This window comes from Miniopterus schreibersii (assembly GCF_964146895.1).
Source record: "Miniopterus schreibersii genome assembly, chromosome: 14".
Taxonomy (NCBI): Eukaryota; Metazoa; Chordata; class Mammalia; order Chiroptera; family Miniopteridae; genus Miniopterus; species Miniopterus schreibersii.
Window position 1 is genome coordinate 54,463,696 of NC_138114.1, and position 8,118 is coordinate 54,471,813.

The 8,118-nt window shown below is 51.4% G+C and overlaps 1 protein-coding gene across 3 annotated transcripts in view; it reads right to left on the bottom strand.

Moving 5' to 3' along the window:
• Window positions 1–7,287, bottom strand: part of ZRANB1 (zinc finger RANBP2-type containing 1) — a 41,133-nt gene extending 33,846 nt beyond the window's left edge. For 2 of the 3 annotated variants that reach the window (XM_081157661.1, XM_081157662.1), the window contains exon 1: window positions 6,973–7,207. The gene's annotated coding sequence lies outside the window, so the exon portion shown is untranslated. The other variant, XM_081157663.1, reaches the window with a different exon arrangement.
• Window positions 7,288–8,118: the final 831 nt, after the last annotated feature.

Below are 8,118 nucleotides of genomic sequence, written 5' to 3' on the forward strand. Positions count from 1 at the left end.
TCTAGGGGGAAATGTGTGTGTGTGTGTGTGTGTGTGTGTGTGTGTACATGTGTGTATACAGACACAAATATATATACACACACATCCACATCACACAATAAATCTAACAATTTACAAAATGCTTTCAAAGCCTTACAGAGAAGCTAGAGGAATCCTTAGAAATGTGAAGCAAGCTACAACACACGGACCTGAAATCAAATCCTCTAATGGCTTCCCAATCCACTCAGAATAAAATTAAAATTCTCCAGTCTTCCTTGTAAATCTTTATATAAAAGTAGGTTTCATTCTGTTCCTTATGCAGCAAATTCATTCTCACCTTGAGAGTTGTCTCCTCTGCCTAGAATGCTCTTTCCACAGATTCTGACACGGCCAGCTGTCACTGGGACCTAGGTTTAAACAGCACCTCCTCAGAAAGACTCTCCCTGACCACTCCAGTCGTCCTGCACTACACATCACCACCTGGCTTTTCTTCCTTTGTTCTTCTTATTTCCTCCTTGACTGTCTCTCCACACGAGAATGTAAAAACAAGTAACAGACTGTCTTGTTCACAGGGTTATCTCAACATCTAGTAGGCATTTTCTCAAATGCTTAAAGCTGACCAGGTCATAACTAAATGTTTTAACTTCAGTAACCTTTGTAACAGGTTTTTGTAAAGTACTTTTTGAAAATCCTAAACAACCTCAGATCACATAGTAGGTACCCAATAATTATTAACTTACTTTGCTGAATGAATGTCTATAAAATATATGGACTCCGATTTTCAACTTAATACAACAAATACCCCCAACATATGCACACACGGGGGGGGGGGGGGGGGCTCTTCCCTCTTCCCATCTGTAAAGATGATCCATACTGAGGACCACTCCTCCTTTCTCATTTCCAGCCCCTTGACAGTACTAGCTGTGGGGGGAAATGAGGATCAGGGACTGGAGAAGGGCAAGGCCACCACAGCCAGGTGCCAGCAGTGCTTTTCCAACCTCACCCACCTACATTATCCACCTGTGTGGGTCCTTAAACATGACATGCCACCTCACTCTCCAGGCCTTCACTCATGGTTGCTTCCACACAGGATGCTCTCCCACTCTATTTCTTAGCACATGCTAGCCTGGATTGCAATTTATCTTTTTATGCCTTTATTCTACTTCCCTATTAGGTTTTCAAGACATCTGAGAAATGGGTCTGAACCCTAAACCCTGTATCTGTACAGACTATACGTCATACATTCAGCACAGAAAAGATGCACACCTAGTCTGACCAAATATTTTTGGTCATAGAGGCATTCGAGGATATGCAGTTTGTACTCTTCTAAGTATTGGGGTTTCTGGGACTTTGATGACTAACGAGACAAAATATTTGAAATTATGGCTGTCTCTAAAAAATTGTGGGGGGAGGGTCTGTATGTTTATACCTCATACTGCATTAAAAACAATTCAGAATTCTTACAGACCTACATATAAGAGCTGAAATTCTTAGAAACAGATGCGCATCTCCTTGACCATGGATTTGGCAATGGCTTCTTAGAGATGACAACAAAAGCATCACTGACTAAAGAAGACAGATAAACTGGAGGACATGAAAATTAAAACCTTTTGTGCTTCAAACGCCACCATCAAGAAAGTGAAAAAACAACCCACAGAACAGGAGAAAATATTTGCAAATCATTTACCTGACTTGTATCCAGAATATATAGAGAACTCTTACAACTCAACAATAAAAAGTAACCCAACTGAAATCTGGGCACAGGATTAGAACAGACTCTTCTCTAAATATATATACAAATAGCCAATAAGAACATGAAAAGATGCTCAATACCATAAAGAAAACCCAAATAAAAACTAGGAGATACCACCTCACTGCAACAGCTACAATAAAAAAGACTCACAATAGCATGTAGATGCAGAGAAATGGGCCCCTCACTCACTGCTGGTAGAAATGTAAAACAGCGCAACCCCATTGGAACACAGTCTGGCAGTTCCTCAAAGGTTAAACATAGTGACCACATGACCCAGCAAAATGAAAACATATGTCCACACACACTTGTACACGAATTTCATAATAGACAAAAAGTGGAAACCACTGACATGTCCATCCATCAATAAAAAGATAAACATACAATGGAGTATTAATTATCGGGCCATAAAAAGGAATGAAGCACTGATACATGCCACAAAAGGAATACTCCCCGATAACATTACGCCAAGTCATCAAAGCCAGACATAAAAGGTCCATAAGTTGTACGACTCCACATATAAGAAGTGTACAGAAAAGGCAAATCTAGAGACAGAAAGTAGGTTCGTGGTTGCCAGGAGCTCGGGCAGAGGAAGAGATGACTGCTGATGGGCACAGGGTCTCTTTAAGGGGATGACACTGTTCTGCACAGTGGTGCTGCTCGCACAACTCTGTGAATACGCTAAAAACCAATGAAGTGCATACTTTAAAAGGGTAAATTTCATGGTATATGAAATAAGCCTCAGTGAAGCTGTTATTTTTAAACAATATGAAAAAGTAGAAAGATACTGTGGGGCCCAGAACGGAGCCCCACAACGTGCCTCACTCAGCGGCATGCAGATTACTGGGAGCTAAAAGCATTTTAGCTTCAGGCTCGAGAGAAATGTCTGCTCCCCGCCCCCTTAGCTACCTAGAAGATTTGAATCAGAGGTCTTGCCCATAAGAAATTATCAGAGGTAGCTTCTCTGGACCTATGCAGGGGCCGGGCAAACTTCTACTTACCAGAGTCGGCTCCTCACCCCGCAGCGACCTTCTGAAGGCCCTGCAGCACCCTGCTCAGCCCAGCTCAGGATGTGACAGGCCTCAGCCACCCCTTCTACCTCTGGACCTCTCATGCATGTGGGGTTCCCATGCAAATGAGATTACGTCTGACTTTCTACTGTCAACCTGCCTCCAGCTGATTTGCTTGTTTGGCCAGTCAAAAGAACCAGAGGGAGGAAGGAAACTTCCCCCTTCCCCACAATACACAACTGATTCCCAGTAATGCCTTATCTGCTCAAATATTTTTTTAATGTTTTTAAATTGATTTGAGAGAGGAAAGGAGAGTAAGAGAGAAACATTGATGAGAGAAACATCAATGAGAGAGAAAAATATTGATCGGCCGCCTCCTGCACACCCCCTACTGGGGATCAGGCCAGGAACCCGGGCATGTGCCCTGACCAGGAATCAACTGGCGACCTCTCAGCACACAGGACAACGCCCAACCAACTGAACCACACTGGGCAGAGCCAAATATTTTTTACTTATGGGAATTCAATCCACATAAAAATCTGACTTGCCAGAGGATGAAAAAAAAATTTATGTTGTGTTGGTTGAGGAGGAGGTGGGACAGTTTGCCCTCAATACATGAACTATAAAAATACAGAAAATTAGTTTTTTCATTACTAAAAAGTTCAATTTCACTGGGCAGCTGAAAAATCATCAACTTTCTATTCCATTTACCAGAACAACCTCCATTTTAAAATTCAAACTGATGGCTCTTGTCAAAAATTTCAAAATACCTCCCGGCCGGGCATGGTTCAGCAATTGAGCATGGACCTAGGATCCAGGAGATCGAGGTTCGATTCCCAGACAGGGCACATGCCCGGGTTGCGGGCTCAATCCTCAGGCAGGGGTGTGGAGGAGGCAGCCGCTCCATGACAACTCTCTCATCACTGATGTTTCTATATCTCTTCCTTCTCCCTTCCTCTCTCAGAAATCAATAAAAAGATATATATAAAAAAAATTTTTTCACAATACCACCCTCCCAGAAAGCAAGGAATGCTAACTGATCCAGATTTCTCAAGAGGTAAAATTACTGGTGTAATTCTACAAAGTACTGTTTACAAATGCAAGTAATATATGTAAAAGTGTCTTAGCATTTCTGGAAAGTTTATTAACAGACTAATTTTAGCTTTAATTGTGATAAAAAGGTTTCTGAAGCCTAAAAAAGTTATGTAAACTACTTCCTAAAAATCAGTCAATTTCAAGGGAAAAAATAGTTTGATGAACTGGAGGAAGAGCACAAGTTTCCAGTAGATGCATCCAGATGGTCTACTGCTGAGACTCTGTATCCATAAAATGTATCCATAAAATGCCAGGCCTTTTACTCACACACAACAGAAACACACACACCTGTTTTCCGACTACATCAGCATCCACCCATGGGCTCCGTAATTACATGTATCACCCATGTACACAAAAGCACCCCGGACCAGCTTGTTTGTGTTTTCCTCACAGTGCTGACAGGTAGCAGTGAATCACACATTCTCCTGCGTCTCATCTGCCTTGTGATCAATGACACATGCTGCCAACTTCTGAGGCTCAGGATGTAAAGTGAGACTAGGTTATCTGCTCTTTCCCGTGAGGCTAAATGTTAGCCACCCACTACAACTGTGGAATGCCCACCCTGAGCGTCACTGGTGTCAAACTCAGGGAAGTTACTGCCCTAGACTCAAATATGAAGTAAACTACGGAACTGTGGTACTTATTTTTATTTGAGTAAGACACAACCATTATCAAAATGTTGAGCGTCCTCTATAGAAAGAAAACTGTGCTGATAATGGATATAAACACAATGACCCTCCCCAAGATTTTTAGAGACAGCAGTAATTTCAAATATTTTGTCTCATTAATCAGCAAATTCGCAGAAACCCCAATACATCTGAGTACAAACTGCATATCCTCGAATGCCTCTATAACCAAAAATATTTGGTGAGACTAGGTGTGCATCTTTTCTGTGCTGAATGTATGACACACGGTCTCTGTAGACACAGGGTTTAAGGATCATACCCATTTCTCAGGTCGTAAAAATCTAATAAGGGCCCTAGCTGGTTTGGCTCAGTGGTTAGAGCGTCAGCCCACAGACTGAGGGTCCGGGTTCGATTCCAGCCAAGGGCACATACCTCGGTTGCAGGATCGATCCCCAGCCCCAATTGGGTGCATGTGGGAGGCAACCAATCTATTTCTCTCTCTCCTATCGATGTCTCTCTCCTTTCCACTCTCTCTGAAAAACAACGGAAGAAATATCCTCAGGTGAGAATGAAAAAAATAAAAATCTAATAGGGAAGCAGAACAAAGACATAAAAAGATAAACTGAAATCCAGGCCTGCACGTGCTGAGGAGGAAAAGAGGAGAGTCCTACACAAGAGAGGAGTGAATGGGTCCCTTGGGGTTGAGTAGCCAGAAAGGTCCCGGGAGACAGGGATCAGCTGAGCCCAGAGTAAGGAATACCCAGGGGTACAAGCAGGAGAGGGCTTAGGGCAGAGAGACGGGCATGAAGAAAGGCCAGCCGGGGACTGTACAGCAGCAAGTGACTTCACGGGCTGGACCTAAGGGTTCACAGAGGGAACAGTCAGGTCTGAACAATGGGTCAGGCCAGACCAGAGAAGCCTGCCCACCATGCCAAGGGTAAACCTGACTCTGCGTGTAACACGGAGCGTTCTGGGAGTTTTTATGACGTGAGGAAGCGAGAATGTTAAGATGTGTGAGACCATATTTACCCAAAGCCTGAGCAGAACACAAACATTCCAAAGGAAACAGCACAACACTGGGGAAACCAGGTTCAAGGCCCAGGTAGAGAGGCCCTGACTGGAGGGGCGGAGCGTGAGCAGCAATCCTCAGAAACAACAGCGGGCGGCCAGTGAGTTCCAGTGGTCCCCTCGCAGCTCCCCTTACTGAAAGTTTCCACTTATGATCGAAGCAAAGCAAGTAGAAAGCATGTTAAACAGCTCTCACTGCGTCAATTACACATAAGGAGACAACGCACCCCAACTGCTGACAGCTAGACTGTGACCCCAAACCAGCCGACCCTCCGGCTCCAGGTGGGACCCGCCGGGACCCTCATCACTAGGAGCTTCGAGCCCGTGTGAACCTGGGCGCCTTCTTCAAGGGCAAGCAGATGGGCGTCCCGATGCGCTGATCAAGTGCTGGAACACCCCGAAACAGAAATCCCTCACGGCAACAGGACCCCCCAAGATTAAGGTATGACTGTCCTAGTCCCCGAAACAGGCGTGTTATGAAATTTTAGTGTGAGGAGGTGACTGACCACATAGCTTGTTACAAGATCCAAAAATCAAGGAAAACAAGGTTCCAAATTTCCTTAAAATCACCTCACTTAACAATGACGAGGAGAGACCCAGCTTTGCGTCTCACAAACGCAGTTCAGGCGCCTTTCCCAGGACCCACGGCACCGGCCAGGATAGAGCTCCCTGCTCCCTGGCCTACGGTTTGTGCACTGAGTCACCTGCGTTTTACCCAAAGGGGTCCCCGGAGGTCGCCCGGTGACAGTCAGCCTGGGGGGCTCCCGGGCGGGCCGGCCCCGCCCCACGCAGCGCGCCGGGGCTGCGCCCCTCGAGCCCCGACCCGGCGCGGACCCTGCAGGCGATCGCGGGGCGCCCGGCCCGCACCCAGCCCTCCCGACGGGCTCTCGGACGCGGCGTCGCGGAGGGAGGGCCGGTCGCGCCTCCCGCCGGCCCGGCCCGCGCGTCACGCGAGTTCGCTGCGGCCCTTTCGTCTGCGCAGGGCCCGCGGGAGCTGCCCCGGACCCGCCGCCGCCCCGCAGCCGCCCGCCGTCCTCCAGACAACCGGGCGGCGGCCGTGCGGGCGGGGGACGCGCCGGGGGACCCGAGGCCGAGTTTGGAGACCAGCGGCGACCGGCGACGGCGGACCCGGCGCTCCAGGGCCTAGCAGGGCGCCCCGCGCCCCCCCGCGCATCCCCCGGGCCCCCGCGCCCCCGCCCGGGGCGGCGGAGCGCGCGCTGGGGGAGGGGCGCCCGGCGGAAGAGAGGCGGCGCGTCCCGCCGCAGCCGATCGACGGTCGGTAAACAAGCGCGGCGGGCCCGCCCTCCCAGCCCGCCGGCCCCGCACCCGGCAGCAGGCCCCGAGCGCGGCGGCCAGGCCAGGCCCGTCCCGCCTCCCGCCTGCTGGGGCGCGGGCGGGAGGCCTCAGGCCGCGGGGTGCGCGGGCCCGCCCGAGGCCCGGTTACCTGGCGGCGGCTCCTCCAGCTCCTGCTGCTCCTGCCCGTGCGAACCTCGGCGCCCGGCGGCGACTCCCCGCGCAGCCCGCGGCGCCCCCCGCGCCGCCCCGCTCCGCCTCCCCGCGCCGCCGCCGCCCCCTCAGTCAGGACATGGTCCCCGCGGGCCCGCGCGCGGCTCCCGACCGCCGGAGGCGGGGACAGAGGGGCGCAGAGCGGGCGGCGGGGCGCCGGGGGGAGGGGCGGCGAAGCGGGGGCACGACCTCGGGCGCTGCGGGATCGTAATGGCGGCGGTGCGGGGCCCGGGAGCCAAATAAACCCCACGGCGAGCAGCACAACGTCAAGGCAGGACCCCGCCGCTCGCCGCGCTGTCATTGGCCCCGAGGCCGCCGCCGGCGCAGCCAATGGGCGGCCGCTTCTTTCCGGGCGCAGGAGGCGGGCCCGGAGCAGTGACGTCACGTCGGCGCCCGGCCCTGATTGTGAGGCGGCCTGCGAGCTGCGGCTGCAGACCGCGGACGGCGTGCGGGAGACGCCGGGAGCGTGGGGAGCGTCGGGAGCGTCGGGAGTGCGGGGCGGGGCCGGAAGCGTCGGGAGGGCGGGGCCTGGAGGGGCGGGGCGGGGCGTCGGGAGGGCGGGGCGGGGCCGGGAGGGTGGGGCGGGGCCGGGAGGGTGGGCAGGGGGCGGGGCCGGGGAGCGTCGGGAGGGCGGGGGGGCCTGGAGCGTCGGGAGGGCGGGGCCGGGAGGGGCGGGGCCGGGAGCGTCGGGGGGCGGGGCCGGGAGGGGCGGGGCCGGGAGCGTCGAGGGGCGGGGCGGGGCACGCCGATGGCGCAGCCCGGAGGGCGCCTTCTCTGCCCCAGACTCACCTGGGTGACGTCAGCCTCCCAGTCTCAAGTCTCTAGTGACCAATTACTAGCACAGTCCGCTTCACTCTTTCTCAAACACCAGGAAGAGAAATGTTTAAGTTTTTGAAATAGTTTAATTTTTCTATATTTGTTTACATATCTATCTTTTTTACAATGTCTGTTTTTTACCTTCGAGGCGGAGTGTGTATATTTATAATGTGTATTACGTGTATATGTACATATATGCGTGATGAAAAACCATGGAGTTACATTCCAATTGTATCTCAATAAAGATTTTTTTAAAAAAGCTCTTTTC